The sequence below is a fragment of the Macaca fascicularis genome, chromosome 18, assembly GCF_037993035.2.
Source record: "Macaca fascicularis isolate 582-1 chromosome 18, T2T-MFA8v1.1".
In the NCBI taxonomy this organism is placed as follows: Eukaryota; Metazoa; Chordata; class Mammalia; order Primates; family Cercopithecidae; genus Macaca; species Macaca fascicularis.
Genome location: NC_088392.1, coordinates 66,074,277 through 66,092,225, shown reverse-complemented (window position 1 = coordinate 66,092,225; position 17,949 = coordinate 66,074,277). Strand labels below are relative to the sequence as shown.

At 42.2% G+C, this 17,949-nt stretch overlaps 1 pseudogene; it reads right to left on the bottom strand.

Annotated features, from left to right (window-relative positions):
- Positions 1 to 258: 258 nt before the first annotated feature.
- Positions 259 to 2,042, bottom strand: LOC102122096 (small ribosomal subunit protein eS10-like; annotated as a pseudogene).
- Between the last annotated feature and the right edge of the window lie 15,907 nt (positions 2,043 to 17,949).

The window sequence follows — 17,949 nt, the reverse complement described above, 5'->3', positions numbered from 1 at the left end:
ATGGCAAAGAATGCTTCCAGGTTCTGAGAAATTGGCATCCCAGGCAGGCTCCTGGACAGAAATTCAGACACAATGGGTCAAGACCTGTGTCCAGAACTGCACATAAAGGCAATCAGGTTTAATTGGAGGTGTACTATGTATTAGCATTGCATTTGGCCCTTTTAATTCTTATTTCCTTCAGTATTCACAAATCTTTTTTTTTTTAATTTTTTTTTTTTGGCTGTAAATTTATTCAATGCAAAATAATCCTCTCCAGTTTTACTGAGGAGGCTGACCACATCCACGACCAAATCTGCCCCTAAACTGAAATTCAGTTGCTGACCCAGCCCCCAGCCTCGGCTTTCTTGTCGGCAATCAGGGGGCACAGCGCTCTGTCTGTAGGTAACTCTGTTGGCTTCCCCTCTTGGGAGTCTTGCAAGTTGCTCACTCTCCAGGCCTTTAGGCTGAGACCTGCCAGTCTTTGGACAGCTGTGGCATAGGGTGGCAGGAACAATCTCCGGAGGGAGATGAAGGTAATCACAAAGATACTGGATACCCTCATTGGTAAGTTACCAATAGAAATGTCTCCAGGCAAACTGTTCTTTCACATAGCCTTCGGACCTGAGAGACTACATGGCCTTCATGACATGAAGGTTGGGCACATTTTTGTCTGCCAGCTCTGGGTGCTTAGGCGTGTGGACATCCTTCTTGGTCACCATGACTCCCTCCTTAAAAAGGAGTTCATAAATGGCAATCTGGTTCTTCTTAAGCATCAACGTCTCGGCGGCTGTAGGGTCTGGGGCCGGGGCTGGAAAGAATATTTACAAATCTTATGCCATGGGTAAAATTTTTCACATGAAGGAACTGAGACTTGACTGGGCGCGGTAGCTTGAAAGGACACAAAGATAGATGTGTACCCGCCCCCCACCCGCTACACCCTTGTTCTGCTCTCTAATCTTTGCACATACCAGAGATTTCGTAAGTTCTGTGAGTACCTGGTTTTCTGCACGTACCAGATATTTTGTTTTGCACAAACCAGAGATTTTGTAAGTTCTGAGGCAAGGTCACAAGACGTGTTTAAGTAAGATAAACTCTTGCTGCCATAAACCTGCTCTCCCGCCTCAAAGTTTGAACCAAAATATCAGAAATGGCGGGAACCAATCATAGTTAGCCAAATCGCCTTGTTCAAACACTAGCCAATCATATATCTGATTTGTATAATAACTCTATGCCCACTTTTCTTAGACTATATAACACTGCTCGGAGCTCAGTGGGGGAGCTCCCCTGCCCGTCTCGTTTCAGGAGCGAGGGAGAGTTCCAGGTTCGAACCTGTAATAAAGATCCTTGCTGCTTAGCTTTGACTCTGGACTCTGGTGGTCTTCTTCAGGGAATAAACGGTCTGGGCATAACAGCTCACGCCTGTAATCCCACCACTTTGGGAGGCAAAGGTGGGCGGATCACGAGGTCGGGAGACTGAGACCATCCTGGCCAACATGGTGAAACCCCATCTCTGTGGGGAAAAGAAAGATTAGACTGTTACCATGTCTATATAGAAAGAAGAAGACATAAGAGACTCCATTTTGTTCTGCATTTGAGATGCTGTTAATCTGTGACCCTACCCCCAACCTTGTCCTTGCAAGAGACGTGTGCTGTGGTGACTCAAGGTTTAAAGGATTTTGGGCTGTGCAGGGTGTGCTTTGTTAAACAAGTGCCTGAAGGCAGTATGCTTGTGAAAAGTCATCACCATTCTCTTAATCTCAAGTACCCAGGGACACTTATACTGCCAAAGGTCGCAGGGACCTCTGCCTAGGAAAGCTAGGTATTGTCCAAGGTTTCTCCCCATGTGATAGTCTGAAATATGGCCTCGTGGGAAGGGAAAGACCTGATCGTCCCCCAGCCTGACACCCATGAAGGGTCTCTGCTGAGGACTAGTATAAGAGGAAAGAAGGCCTCTTGGCAGTTGAGATAGAGAAAAACATCTGTCTCCTGCCCGTCCCTGGGCAATGGAACATCTTGGTGTAAAACCCGATTGTATGTTCTGTTTACTGAGAAAGGAGAAAACCGCCTTAGGGCTGAAAGTGGGACTTGCTAGCTCAATGCTGCTCTTTATGCACTAAAAAGGTTTGTGGGATGTTTACATATGCATATCAAGGCACAGCACTTTTCCTTAAACTTATGTCACAGAGATCTGTATTCATATGTCTTACTGCTGACGTTCTCCCTATGATGATCCTATTATCCTGCCACTTCCCTTTTTCTAAGATGGTAAAGATAATGATCAATAAATACTGAGGGAACTCAGAGACCCGTGCCGGCCGTGGGTCCTCTGTATTGTGAGCGCCGGACCCCTGGGCCCACTTTTTCTTTCTCTATACTTTGTCTCTGTGTCTCATTTCTTTTCTCAAGTCTCTCATTCCACCTAACGAGAAATGCCCACAGGTGTGGAGGGGCAGGCCACTCCTTCATATCTCTACTAAAAAAAATACAAAAAATTAGCTGGATGTGGTGGCGCGCACCTCTAGTCCCAGCTATGGAGGCTGAGGCAGGAGAATTGCTTGAACCCCGGAGGCAGAGGTTGCAGTGAGCCAAGATCACACCACTGCACTCCAGCCTGCAAGACAGAGTGAGACTCCATCTCAAAAAAAAAAAAAAAAAAAAAAAAAAAAAGAAAAGAAAAGAAAAAGAAAAAGAAAAGAAACTGAGGCTTAAAAAATTAATTGTCAAATAAAGATGTAATATATTTAATGTGTTTTATGTGATGATTTGATATGCGTATACAGTGTGTAGTGATTACTATAGTCAAATTAATCCATGCATCCATCACCATCCATGCTGTACATGAGATCCCCAGAACTTGTTCCCGTGGTAGCTGAAACTTTGCAGCCTTTGATCAACATCTCTCCATTTCCTGCACCCCCTGGTCCCTGGCAACCACCATTCTACTCTCGTGGTAGGTCCAGCCCTGCAGCAGACACTTTCACATACATAATGTCATTTAACCTTCACAATATCTTTATCATCATTTTTTATTTCAGGTGAGGGATTGGAAGCATAGAGAGACTGAGTGACTTGCCTCAACTCACACAGGAAGGAAGCAATAACACAATTAATGGGACGGGGACACGTGTCAGAGCAAACCAGCACCAAGAGTGCCCTGAAGTTGATGTTCCATGGGAGAGGAAGAGACCTAAGCATTAAGGATGTAATACTTGCTATATGCATTTAGTCCTCCTTAGCCTAAAACCTGAGTTAGTGATGATCTCGTAAGACGGAGAGAAATTTTGAAGATACACAACTTCAAGGAGTGTGGCTTACGTACTAAGTGCTGGGAGTGGCTTTCACCTGAAATAACCCAAAGATGCATTTGTTCTTCATAATGCATGAGTCACGGATTTAGCCCATACATTGAGTTCATATTATTAAAACAACCACCTTACACCCATGTCTCCGTGCAGAGGCAGCTAAATCAGTAGGTGCTATTGTGGAGTAAGTGAAATGAATTTTAACTTTAGCATATGTGTCATTTATTTTGAGTTGTCTAAACTTGGGTACAATTACTCATACTGAGCCAAGAGAATGAAGCAGGTTATTTCATGCCCTTTTAAAAAAGGTTGTAAAACTCTGATTTTTTTTTGTTTTTTTTTTTGAGACAGGGTCTTGTTCTATCATCCAGGCTGGGGTGCACTAATGAGATCATGGCTCACTCCAGCCTTGACTTCCCAGGCTCAACCGATCCTCTTGCTTCAGCCTCCCTATTGGCTGCGAATATAGGCGCAAGCCATCACCCCTGGCTAATTTTTGTACTTTTTGTAGAGATAGGGTCTAGTCATGTTGCCCAGGCTTGTTTCAAACTCCTGGGCTCAAGTGATCCTCTCATCTTAGGCTCCCTAAGTGCTGGAATTATAAGTGTAAGCCATCGCACCTGGCCCAATTCTGATATTTTGTATTTCTTATATGTACAGTTGAATGAATAGTAAAGATTTAACATAGTATTAGAGCATCATAAGGTTAGAAACTATCAAGTAATAATAATCAACAAATGATTAAAACATTTTTTTTTTCTTGGAGACAGAGTATCTCTCTGTTGCCCAGGCTGGAGCGCAATCTTGGCTCACTGCAACTTCTGCCTCCTGGGTTCAAGCGATTCTCCCGCCTCAGCTTCCCAAGTAGCTGGGATTACAGGCGCCTGCCACCATGCCTGGCTAATTTTTGTATTTTTAGTAGAGATGGGGTTTCACTATGTTGGCCAAGCTTGTCTCAAACTCCTGACCTCAAGTGATCCTCCTGCCTCGGCCTCTGAATGCAGTCAAAGTGAATTGACCAATATTTTATAATACGCAATACAACTGGGTTATGAGAAAGATGATCACATAGTTGGATGTCATGGCCATATGAAAATACTAAAAAAGTTTATAAACACTTTCAGTTTTTGTGCTTTTCTCATTGCAGCAACAAACAGTTCATCTACTGGCACTGATTGAGAGATCATACTTTATTTTAAATAGGCAGGACCACTCTGAAACCATCTCAACAGCTGAAAAACTAACTTTTGTGGCTTTTTTTCCTTTTTAAATTCTTTTTGCATATCAATGTTAGTGAACTTTTCAATACCCGATGAGAGGATTAAAGAAACTTCTTCATTCAAGGTAAACCACACTTTTTCCAATTTAGACATAAGGGAGAAATTATTTCTTCTAAGATCAACTTATAGAAGGTACATAAAGAAGGAAAAGAGAAAATATAAAATATAACCCATAGCCAAGGGGAAAAAATGAGGTCAATGCTATGCTTAAAAGGAAGATTCATCCTGGTGCTACTTAAAGAAAAAAAATTGTAAAAATAAAAAAAAAGTAAGATTCATAAATGGTCAAAACCCATTTTCAGAGAAAACTATGAACTATGACTCTCATAAGATAGCTACAAAGTATTTGACTTGTAGAATTCTCATAGATGCAGACTGAAGACATCTATTTTTGTAGAATTGTTCTTTCTGGCACTATTCTTGATGCTTTGGCAAAAAGCATATTCACACAAAGTTTTTTTAAACTTGGGATGAAGTTAATGGAACATTTTGGCAAATGCAAAAAACAGGACATGAGACTCAAGAGATCAAATTTTACTTTTCCCTAGATACTTACTAAGGAGCAAAAGCCAAAAAATAAGAAAAAAAAAAAAAGAATTAGAGACAAACTTAATTTTGTCTTTTTGAAGACACTAACTACATAGAAAAAAAAAGTCGGATTCTAAAAGCTCAATTTCCCAGAAATGTCTGGAAGTAAACTATTCCTTAGTCAAATCGGAAATAATATTTTGTATGTCACTTACGATGCATTAAAGCATTTAAAAATGGAACCTACACATAGGTGACATTAATCAGCTCATGTTGGTGATTAGGAAGAAGAGGCAAGACTTTTTTCTTTTTTGAGACAGAGTCTCACTCCGTCGCCCAGGCTGGAGTGCAGTGGAGTGATCATAGCTCACTGTAGCCTTGACCTCTTGGGCTCAAGCAATCAAGATTCTGAGTGTTTTGGTTGTCTATTGTGGCATAATAGACCACCTTCAAAACCAGTGGCTTAACACAATAACTATTCATTTTCTCATGACTCAGCAATCTAGGCAGCTGGGCAGCTCTGCTGGTCTTGCCTGTCATGCAGGTACCATCATCTGAGGGCTTGAATGGGACTGTAACATCCAAGACGGCTTTACTCTGCCACATCTTGTGTGGTCTCACATACTCCATACATACCTTTCTACATACCTTTTTTCCTCTAGCAGTAGTTGGACTTCCTCACAGCATGGAATCTGAGTTCCAAAAGGGAGGTTTTTTTTTTTTTTTTTTTTTTTTTAGACAGAGTTTCGCTCTTGTTGCCCAGGCTGGAGTGCAGTGGCGCAATCTCGGCTCACTGCAACCTCCGCCTCCTGGATTCAAGCGATTCTCCTGCCTCAGCTTCCCGAGTAGCTGAGATTACAGCCTCCCGCCATCATGCCTGGCTAACAAAAGGGAGGTTTCTAAGAGGACTAGAGCTTTTCAAACCTCTGCTTGCATCATGCTAGCTAACAACCCATTTGCCAAAGCAAGTCATATGACCAAGACCTGCCTCGGTGTGAGAAGGAACAACACGAGGGTATGAACTCTACGGGGCATTGTTCATTGGGGGCAAACAATGTTAACAGTCTATCACACTAATAGGGAAATGTTGAAGGTTATACAAATGCAACTTCGGTTTTTCTGAATAAGGCAGAATCAGATTACCTAGAAAACTATTTGATGTTTCAGAGTTGTGTAAAACAGCACCAGTCTTTGGGAATGTTCTTAATCGTTTGTGGGGCTATACAAAACTCACAGATTAGACCAATCAAGCCAATTGATCAACCTATCCATATTGACTAAGCACCGACTGAGTAATTATCACTATGCAAAGTAGTGTGGAAGATGCATTTTTCTTGCATGCAGGGTACCTACAATGGAGGTGGAGAATATAAATAGTAAAATTAATGTTGGAAATACTGTAAGACAGAATACAACAAAGTGCTAAATTATATCGTATAGAATGTAAAGTAGTAAAGAATTTCAGACTTCTAGTCATGACCTATTCTGATGAGGCCTTCAACACATGGAGACGTGGTCTAAGAGATGTAATAAGGCATTAATAATCCAAATCTGAGCATATACACTTGACTACAGCAACCATCTGGCTCTTCTGGTCCTTCTCTCAGGGACAGAAGACAACGGCCTCATGAACACAGAGACCAAGGGAAATCAGCTGCTTAAAGAAAGGTGATTAGACTTTCTCAAGCCTGATCCTTGTTCTTGGAGAAGACAGGGCTCTTGTAACTCAATTTTTCAGTATCTCCCTGGTCTTCCTTGTCTTTTGTAACCAACAATGTGGCCATGGGCAACAATCAACTGCACTGGGAGAGGATGACAGCTGAAGGGTTGTGCAGAATGGGAGGAGAAGTAATGGCATTTGGAGCAGCAAATCCTCCCAGATGTGAGGTACTGAAGACCAGGGAAGAAAGAACACCGCCTCTTTTCTAGGCTACGCCGCTTCTTTCATACCATAAATATTTAAGTAGCTACTTGTTTGCTAGATATTCTGCTATATCACAAGGCTACAAAATAAATGAAACATGGTGCCTGCCCCAAAGAGTTCATGGTCTAGAAAGTGGGCAGATAAAGGCACTACCAGGGAGGCCTGAATAATTTGTTATGTGATCACAATGGCAGGAGTGGCCAACTCTGAGAATGAGGGGAGAGTCTGGGGCAGGGCCAGGGAGAGCCTACTGTATTAGTCAGGGTTCTCCAGAGAAACAGAAGTGTGTGTGTGTGTATGTGTGTGCATGTATGTGTGTGTGTGCGCATGTATGTGTGTGTGTGTATATATGTATATATATATATATACACTCTTCTTTATAAAAATAATAAACCTATCTATCTAAATCCACATATATGGATTTATTATAGTAATTGGCTCATGTATTATGGAGATCAGAAAGTCCCTCAATATGCCACCTTCAAGCTGGAGAACCAGGGAAGCTAATGTGTGATTCAGTCCAAGAACAAATTTCTGAGAACCAGGGGAGCCAACTGTGTAACTCTCTTCAAGACCAAAAGCCTGAAAATGGGGTGCGGGTGAGGAGTCACTAGTGTAAATCCTGGAGTCTGAAGGTTGCAGAACCAGGAGCTCTGATGTCTGAAGGTAGAAGAGAATGGATGACCCTGCTCAAGAAGAGACAGCACGGTCACCTTTCTTTTGCATTTCTGTTCTATCTGGGCCCTCAATGTATTGGATGGTGCCTGCTCACATGCGTGAGGGCAGATCTTCTTTACTCAGTCTACTGTTTTAAATGTGAACCTCTTCCAGAACCATCCTCACAGGCACACCCAGAAATAAGGCTTTACCAGCTGTCTGGGCATCCCTTAGCCCAGTCAAGCTGACATGTAAAATTCACCATCATATCTGCCAAATGAGGCAATGCCCGAAGTGAATTTGGGAGAATGGTTTGGGGTGATACAAGTGGCCAAAATGGAGAAGGGCAACCCTAGCAGAGGCATGGCCATGTGCAAAGTCATGATGACACATTGTGGGATGGTGAATAGTTTGGTAAAACTGGAAAATAGGGTACAATGCAGGCAGGTGAAGGATATAGGGCAGAAGAAGGCTAAAGTCAACATATGAACCCTTCTACTAAAACGACTTTATTCTAGGTGGAAGAAACATTAAATGGTGTTAAGCACAGGAGAGATATGATCAAATTTACATTATAGAAATGCACTGTTCCATAGAACTTTCAGCAATGATAAAATGTTCTGTAATCTTTTCTATTGAACATGATAACCAATAAACACATGAGGCTGCTGAGCACTTGAGATGTGGCCAGTGTGACAGAGGAACGGAATTTTTAAATTTTTAAATTTAAATGTAGATATCCAGATGTGGCTCTTGGCTGTCATATTGGACAGGTTGACTCTAGAAAAATCCCTCTGGCAGCCATATGGAAAATGGATTGAATGAGGACAAGACTGGAAGAAGATAGAAGACTTGGTAACAATTCAGGTGAGAATTAGTATCAGATTTTTTTTTTTTTTTTTTTTTTTTTTGAGACGGAGTCTCGCTCTGCCGCCCGGGCTGGAGTGCAGTGGCAGGATCTCGGCTCACTGCAAGCTCCGCCTCCCGGGTTCACGCCATTCTCCTGCCTCAGCCTCCCGAGTAGCTGGGACTACAGGCGCCCGCCACCTTGCCCGGCTAGTTTTTTGTATTTTTTTTAGTAGAGACGGGGTTTCACCTTGTTAGCCAGGATGGTCTCGATCTCCTGACCTCGTGATCCGCCCGCCTCGGCCTCCCAAAGTGCTGGGATTACAGGCTTGAGCCACCGCGCCCGGCCTAGTATCAGATTAAAGCTGAAGCCATGAGAATGGAGTTGAGAAGACTGACTTGAGAACTACTTAGGAAATGAAAGGGACAGAATTTGATATCTCATTTGACACGAGGAGGCAGCCCTGATCATGAGAAGAAGAGTGGTATCAGGGGTAGGGACAAAGAGGTACACTGAGGAGGATGAGGAGGCCGAATCTATAGGCTGCAAAAGCCAAGCAGTCGAACTTGGATTGACACGGTAGGCTGGAGGAGGAGGTGGTAACACATACATCTTCGTCTGGCATATCACGCTGCTCTTTCTTTAATGCGCAGGACGGATTGTAAGGAAGAGACAATGGAGGCAGAGAAAGCAGTAGGGAAGCTATAGAGATAATTCTGGCATGGTTGAGTGTGGTCCAGACTAAGGTCAGACTAAGCAGGAGGGTAGATACCTGGGTGAATTCAGGCTAATAGTGAACAATGTCATTTGAGCATAAACGATTATGGAAAGAGAACAGTCAATGAGAAATCCATGTTTCTAATCTGATAGGTGAAAGGGAAAGGAAAAGTGAATTAATAATTGTTAAGAGCCTGTGAATTAGGCACTGTGCTCGATACTTTCACAAAAGTGTCATCTTTGGGATACTGGACAAATTGGTGGTGTCACTGATGGAAATGGATGGGCCCAAAAGGGAGCATAGTTAGGAAGTTCCACTGAATATATTTTTTGCATTTTATTTATTTATTTTTTTCATTGAAAGATACTCAGATATTTTCTGTATTTTAAATTAAATCAAATTTTTTGAGAGACAGGGTTTTATTATGTTGCCCAGGTTGGTCTCGAACTCCTGGGCTCAAGCGATCCCTTCAGCCTACTCCCTGCTTCCCGGAGTGCTAGGATTATAGGCATGAACCAGCGTGTCCAGTCCTGGTCTCTCTCTCTCTTTTTCTTTTTTTTTAGACGGAGTTTTGTTCTTGCTACCCAGGCTGGAGTGCAACCTCTGTCTACCGGATTCAAGCTAGTCTCCTGCCTCAGCCTCCCGAATAGCTGGTATTACAGGTGCATGGCACCTTGCCCAGTTAATTTTTACATTTTTAGTAGAGACGGGGTTTCACCATGTTGGTCAGGCTGGTCTCGAACTCCTGACCTCAGGTGGTCTGCCCGCCTCAGCCTCCCAGAGTGCTGGGATTACAGGTGTGAGCCACTGCAGCTGTCCAGCCCTGATGACTTTTCATTGACTCAAAACTTAGTCATATGACTAAGTTACTTAGATGCCATAACTACTTAGATGCAGGTAGTACTGGGAAATGTAGTCTCAGAGCAGGCAGCCACCTCTCAGGAACTCTGTACTGCACCAATCCTTGCTGGGTATACCGTTGACTCTGTCCCATTCCCATGTACTCCACCTCTTCAGGGCCACACATGTAGCATATTCATATTTTCCAGTTGTTTTACATGCTGGGAGCAACCATGCCCTGGCTATCTAAACTGCTACCCTCAAAATCTTCTGAAATATACTTCTAGAAAAAACACATTGAATGAGATAAAGAAATAAATAACAAGCCCCATAGACTAATTAGGTCATCAATAAATCAAGAGTAAAAATGTAGAGAAATGGGGAAGTTGGATCTACATTGCCGTCTTAAGAAGTGCGTGTTGAAGGAAGCACCTCCATTTGTTCTTTGAACTGCTCAGCATGATATGGGCTGTTACAGAGCAAGAAATGGTGAGAGATTTCAGTTGTATGGTCTACAAAATTGTCTATTAGCCCAATATTCTACGGCTTAAGTGAAATTAATTCAATCTGAATTCTGACAGATATTTACCAACCTGCTGCGTTGTATAAAGTGTTTCTATGGAAATCTTAAAGGAGAAAAAGAAAAAGAAAAAATCCCTGGGTCAGCCCCTGTCCTCAAAGAGTCTAGAGCTTTTATTGTTAAATAGACCTTTATTGAGCCCGTTTTTGTCAAATTCTTACAAAATGCATGTCTCTGAAGTGATGTATTTTGGACATAGAAACAACATGCTGTGTAGCAGGGTGTGGTGGCTGATACCTGTAATCCCAGCACTTTGGGAGGCCAAGGAAGGAGGATTGCTTAAAGCCAGGAGTTCAAGACAAGCTCTGGCAACATAGCAAGACCCTGTCTCTAAAAAAAATAATAATAATAATAAAAATAAAATAAATAAATAAATAAATAAAATAAAATATTAGCTGGATGTGGTGGTGCATACCTTTAGTCCCAGTTACTTGGGAGGATTGCTTGAGCCCAGGAGTTTGAGGCTGCAGTGGGCCATGATCACACTCCTGTACTCTATCTAGCCTGGACAACACAGCAAGACTCTGTCAGAGAGAAAGAAAGAAATAAAGAGAGAAAAAGAAAGAAAGAAAGAGAAGGAAAGAGAGAGAGGGATGGAGGGAGAGAGAGAGAGAAAGAAAGAGAGAAAGAAGGAAAGAAAGGAGAATGTGAGAGAAAGAAAGAAGGAACAAAAGAAGAAAGAAGGAAAGAAAGAGCGAGAGAAAGAAAGAAAGAAAGAGAAAGAGAGAGGGAGGGAGGGAGAGAGAGAGAAAGAAAGGAGAATGTGAGAGAAAGAAAGGAGAATGTGAGAGAAAGAAAGAAAGAGCAAAAGAAGAAAGAAGGAAAGAAGAGAGAGAGAAAGGAAGAAAGAAAGAAAGAAAGAAAGAAAGAAAGAAAGAAAGAAAGAAAGAAAGAAAGAGAAAGAGAGACAGACAGGCAATGCAGTGTGGTTGAGCACTAGGTGTTGACATATTTTTACCCTGCTGGCAGTGCTACCTCCTGTGGACTCGAATTCTTAAACTTAGGGCAACTAAAGAGGGGAAAATGTGAAAATAATGCAAAAAGATATTTTACAGACTGATTTCTAATTTTCACTCAAAAGTCTCTGCCAGATTTTGAGTCAGAGTTCATGTCAAGAGAGTGAAGTCTCTATTCCTTAAATCTCCACTAAGGCTGAAGCAAGATGATTTAATTACTCACTACTTTATTTTTGCTCATTTGCAAAATGAGAATAATGGCTTTCAACCACTTACCTTGCAGGGTAGCTCTGGGCTGACAGAAAAAAAAGGCATTGCAAAGACAAGGTACTATTACATAGGTGTAGGCTTTCCTTAGTAGTAACAGACACCTGAGGTGGGGGAAAAAAATCCTCCTTAATAACAAATGTATAAAATAACTTGCTCTGCCCAGCTGTGTATTTCACAGAAAGGCCAAATAGGACTGTGTGAAACAAGAGCTGGTGAGAAAATTCATGCAATTAGAATGTGAATTTTCGAAGCTGTTTAATTTAACAGCTATAAAATAAAAATAGAAATGGTGTCTTGCTATGTTGGCCAGGTTGGTGTTGAATTCCTGGCCGCAAGCAATCCTCCCATTTTGGCCTCCCACAGTGCTAGGATTACAGGTGTGAACCACCTGACCCAGCCTGGAATGTGAATTCTTCATAGGGGGTTTGGCAGAGTTAACTACCAGGGAGTGCCCTAACAGGAGGTACCATTGTCAAGGTTCTGATGAAAGCTGGAATCTGCTTGCAGTGAGCAAAAACACTTGGTATAATCAGGCTGAGAATTCTACTCTGGTATGGTTAACACTGGGGTTTCTGAGCTCAGAAGATAAACCAGACAGAGGCCATGGGCCAAGCGAGTCTCCCTCCTTTACAAGAAGTCCTTAGATCAGGGGACCTGGAACAGGGAGGTCCACACTTTAAAGAGAGGTGGAGATGTGCTCTAATCCCAGGCAGGCACATAGCCAGGTTCTGGACACCATCTCATGGTAATGAGGGCTGAGCAAGTGAACAAGTCCTTAACCTTGACTGTCTTGTCTAGAAACAAAAGTGGATGATCTTAGATTTGCGTTTCCTGATGCCCAGGGGTCTAGGGGTAATTCTCAGTTTTCAAAATGATTAATAGAAACCTTGCCTTTATTTAGAATCTGACAACATAGGCTAAAGCAAGCACACTATCTTCACTCTGAACTGAATGATTTCAGCTCTGTGTAGTCATGCTAATTGTTTCATGTTAACCAAAAGCCTACATTTCCACAATGACGTAGGTATTTAATAACATAGAAAAATGCTTGTTAAGAAATACCCTTGGTGAAATTTTCTCTTTTTTTTTGGAGACGGACTCTCACTCTGTCACCCAGGCTGGAGTACAGTGGCGCGATCTAGGTTCACTGCAACCTATGCCTCCTGGGTTCAGAATTGCTGAGGCAGCATTTCTCCTGCCTCAGCCTCCCAAGTTGCTGGGACAACAGGTGCACGCCGCCACACCCAGCTAATTTTTTGTATTTTTAGTAGATACAGGGTTTCACTGTGTTGCCCAGGCTGATCTCGAACTCCTGAGCTCAGGCAACCCACCCTCCTCGGTCTCCCAAAGTGCTTGGATTACAGGCGTGAGCCACTGTAGAAAAGTAACCAAAAAAAAATTTTTTTTTCTTGGATGGTAGAATTGCAGGGTTCCAAAAGATGCTTTCCATCTTAGGGTTTGCAATGATGCTAACAAACTGGGCGGCAGAACTTTACTCATCGTCTAGTTTCCTCTGGTTTTCGACGTACCTTGCTGGGTGTGTATCATTACAATAAGTAGAAATGCCTTTAGTCTTTTGGTTTTGTTTGTATTCTTTTGGTTGCTGTTGGTGATCCACACACTGCTATTGGCTTAGCATGATGTTATTGTTTTCTCTGTTAAATGATGATGACATAGGTTAATTTCTGCAACCTGATTGATTATTAAGTGAAACCAAGCCAGTAACAAGTCATAGTTTAACCATGCAATTTAAAAAAGAACAGTAATAATGAGCAGGACCCAGGGTTTCTGATCCCAGTTCATATTCCTAGGAGAACTTGAGAGGAGAGACGGGAAGAGCTGCCATATTGGGGAGCGAGTAGAAAAGGAGGAGAAAACCTATGTTTTGACTAAAAGGAAGAGTAGCCATGAGTATAATGTTAGGTCAATCACTGTATTAAAGGGACATTATTGCATTTGTTATGCCGTTGTAAGACACAATGAGTTTATCACCCATGCCTGTCTAGGTTCTTGGCTCTAAGGACATTCTTTTTAACAACGGCATGCATGGCAAGTTCCACTTCCATCTTAAGATTTGAAGGATGTAGCTCTGCATGAATCACTTCTGAAGTATTGGGATGTCAGCCAAACCCCAAATTCACTTGTGTGAGTTTGGATTTGTTTGCACCCAACAATGCATGTATGTCCCACCCTCCCTTTTAGGGTGAAGTAAACCTCTTGTGCTTGGGACATATCTGTAGCCTTTACACCACAGGTGGGCCTCACCCAGGTGTTTTCCTTTTGTCCTCTCAGAGTTCCCCTAGAAGCACAACTGAGAATCAGATGTCTTGGGTCCAGCTGATTATTCCTGTTTTTCTTAAAAGATGGGCAAGTCATTTAATTTCTTTAAGCATTCTCTTTCTACATTAAAACATGACAGCCCCAGCCAGGTGCAGTGGCTCATGCCTGTAATCCCAGCACTTTAGGAGGCCAAGGCAGGTAGATCGTTTGAGTCCAAGAGTTTGAGATTGGCCTGGGTAGTGTGGCAAAACCGTGTCTCTACCAAAAATACAAAAAGTTATCTGGGTATGGTTGCGCACACCTGCAGTACCAGCTACTTGGAAGGCTGAGGCCAGAGGATCACTTGAGTCCGGGAGGTGGAGGTTGCAGGGAGCTGAGATTGCACCACTGCACTCCAGCCTGGACAATGCAGTGAGACCCTATCTCAAAAACAACAATAAAAACAAAAACGTGACAGCCCCATTTTGCCCTAAAAATATGTGTGCCTTATATTTGCTGCTTTAATGTCTCAAAGCACTTGCTCATAACATTCCTTCATTTAAACTTCGGAACAGCCTTCCTCCTCCCACCCACCAAAGTGTCCTCATTCTCATTACTCATCTTTATATCTCTGGTATCCAGGCCTGTGGAGCGTAGTTGTTTCCTGGATGTTTGTTTTAGACATATAATCTTTAGAGAGATGACTCTACTAGCAAATATTAACTTTAGATATGTAGCTTTTATTTGATCATCTTTATAGCTGTTCTCAGTGGGCAAATACACTTATTGTACTTTGACATCACAAAGTTATTTTTAAACTGCAATGACAACATAAAGTCATTGATATCACTTATCCTCTGACTAGGGAATGTAATAAAACACATTACAGAGAAATATTGTCATTGTATATAGTACAATAAATTTGTATGTTGTGCTGTTAAATGTTGCCGTTTATAGCAAAATATGAAGCCCTGTAAGGACAAAGCCTTGATTTGAATCCAGGGATGGTCATAGCTGCTGCCAAGGTTTCTGATAGCATCACAACATCTCAGCAAAAGGACTTGGCAGTGTGGAAGAGTTACTGGCCAGGGCAGAAAACAGCTTTTTAAATTTAGACTTTGCTTTCACTTTCACATGTTAATAAAGTAGTTTTAGAATCTTAGCCATTTGTTGAATGCTTTCCTTCAAATAATCTTGTCTGAGAGGACTTTAAAAAGTATATAAAATCTTTCTCACTTTTTTTTTTTTTGAGTCGGAGTCTCACTCTGTCACCCAGGCTGGAGTGCAGTGGCGCGATCTCGGCTCACTGCAAGCTCCGCCTCCTGGGTTCACGCCATTCTCCTGTGTCAGCCTCCCGAGTAGCTGGGACTACAGGCGCCCGCCACCATGCCCGGCTAATTTTTTGTATTTTTAGTAGAGATGGGGTTTCACCGTGTTAGCCAGGATGGTCTCGATCTCCTGACCTCATGATCCTCCCGCCTCAGCCTCCCAAAGCACTGGGATTACAGGCATGAGCGACCGCACCCAGCCCTTTCTCACTTTTTATCAATCTTCTTTCATCAATTTAGGTGGGACCATGTCACTTGGGGCAGGACTATTAGAGTCAGTGCTGGGTACTCATTCAGTTGATTTAATAGAATATTTTGAAGGTTTTTATTAGGACAAAAGTAATACAGTTTCATTCTTGGAGAAATTAAAAAATATAGGCAAGCAAAAAGAAGAAAATAAACAACAACAACAAAAATCCCTTCTCTCCATCCTATCTATCCACTTAAATATACTATTGTAAAGCTTTCCAAAATTCTGGCCAGGCGCAGTGGCTCACGCCTGTAATCCCAGCACTTTGGGAGGCCAAGGAGGGTGGATTGCTTGGGCTCAGGAGTTTGAGACTGGCCTGGGCAACATGGCGAAATCCCATCTCTACAAAATAATAATAATAATAATAATAATGATGATGAAAATTACCCAGGCATGGTGGTGCATGCCTGTAGTCCCAGCTGCTCGGGAGGCTGAGGTGGGAGAATCACCTGAGCACCAGAGGTTGTTGTGAGCCATGATTGTGCCACTGCACTCCAGCCCGGGCAACAGAGTGATACCTTGTCTCAAAAAAAAATATTTGCCTGCTTTCACACACATGCGAACACACACACACACACACTCTTATATACATTTCTTTTTTTTTTTGAGATGGAGTTTTGCTCTTGTCACCTAGGCTGGAGTGCAGTGGTGTGATCTCAGCTCACTGCAACCTCTGCCTCCTGGGTTCAAGCGATTCTCCTGCCTCAGTCTTCCCAGTAGCTGAGATTACAGTCACGTGCCACCATGTCCGGCTAATTTTTGTAGTTTTAGTAGAGACAGGGTTTCACCATGTTCGCCAGGCTGGTCTCGAACTCCTGACCTCTGGTGATCCACCCGCCTCGGCCTCCCAGAGTGTTGGGATTACAGGTGTGGGTCACCACGCCTGGCCACATTTCTTATGTTTAGTAGATATTTCAGTTCTGCAAAAATCCTTAATAACAGCTTTAAGATACAATTTACATACCATAAATTCATAAAGTGCACCATTCAGTGGTTTTCAGTATATTCACACAATTGGTGATGTGATAGTGGTGATGCATAACCATCACCACTATCTAATTCCAGAACATTTTTCTCCAAAAAGAAACCCCATGTCCAATAGCTGTCACTCCCCATACAATATGTGGTCTTTTTGGTCTGACTTCTTTCACCTACTATAATGTTTTCAAGGTTCATCCATGTTGTAAGCACGGATCAGAACTTCATTTCTTTTTATGTGTGATAGATATTCCATTGTATGGATATACCAAATTTTGTCTATCTGTTCATCAGTTGGTGAACATTGGGTTGTATTCATATTTTGATTATATGACTAATGCTGCTGTGAACATTTATGTACAAGTTTTTGTGTGGATCTATGTTTTTTGTTCTCTTGAGTATGTTCTTAGGATTGGAATTGCCAGATCACATGGTCATGTTATGTTTAAGTTTTTGAGGAATTGCCAAAGTGTCTGCACCATTTTACATTCCCATCAGTAATCTGTGAGGGTTCCAATTTCTCCACATCCTCACAAATACTTGTTATTATCTATCTTTTTGATTATAACTATCCCAGTCTGTGTGAGGTAGTATCTCATTGTGGTTTTGGTTTGCATTTTCCTGATGGCTAATGATGGTGAGCATCTTTCCATGGTCATGCTTATCGACATTTTTATATTTGCCCACTACTTTTTAAAAAATGGTTGAGTTGTAAGAGTTTATTCTGGATATGAATTTCTAATTAGAAATATGATTTGCAAATATTTTCTTCTATTTTGGAGATTGTCTTCTACTTTTTTTTTTTTTTTTTTGAGATGGATTCTCACTCTGTCTCCCAGGTTGGAGTGCAGTGGCACAATGTCAACTCACTGCAACCTCTGCCTCCTGGGTTCAAGCGATTCTCCTGCCTCAGCCTCCCTAGTAGCTGGGATTTCAGGTGTACGCCACCATTCCCAGCTAATTTTTGTATTTTTAGTAGAACATTTTGCCATGTTGGCCAGGCTGGTCTTGAACTCCTGACCTCAGACGATCAACCCACCTCGGCCTCCCAAAGTGCTGGGATTACAGGCATAAGCCACTGTGCCTGGCCATCTTTCACTTTCTTGAGGGTGCCTTGGAAGCACAAAAGTTTTAAAATTTGATAAGTTTCAAATTACCTTTTTCTGGTTTTGTTTTGGTGTGTGTGTGTGTGTGTGTGTGTGTGTGTGTGTGTATGTGTGTGTTTTGAGACGGATTTTCGCTCTGTCGCCCCG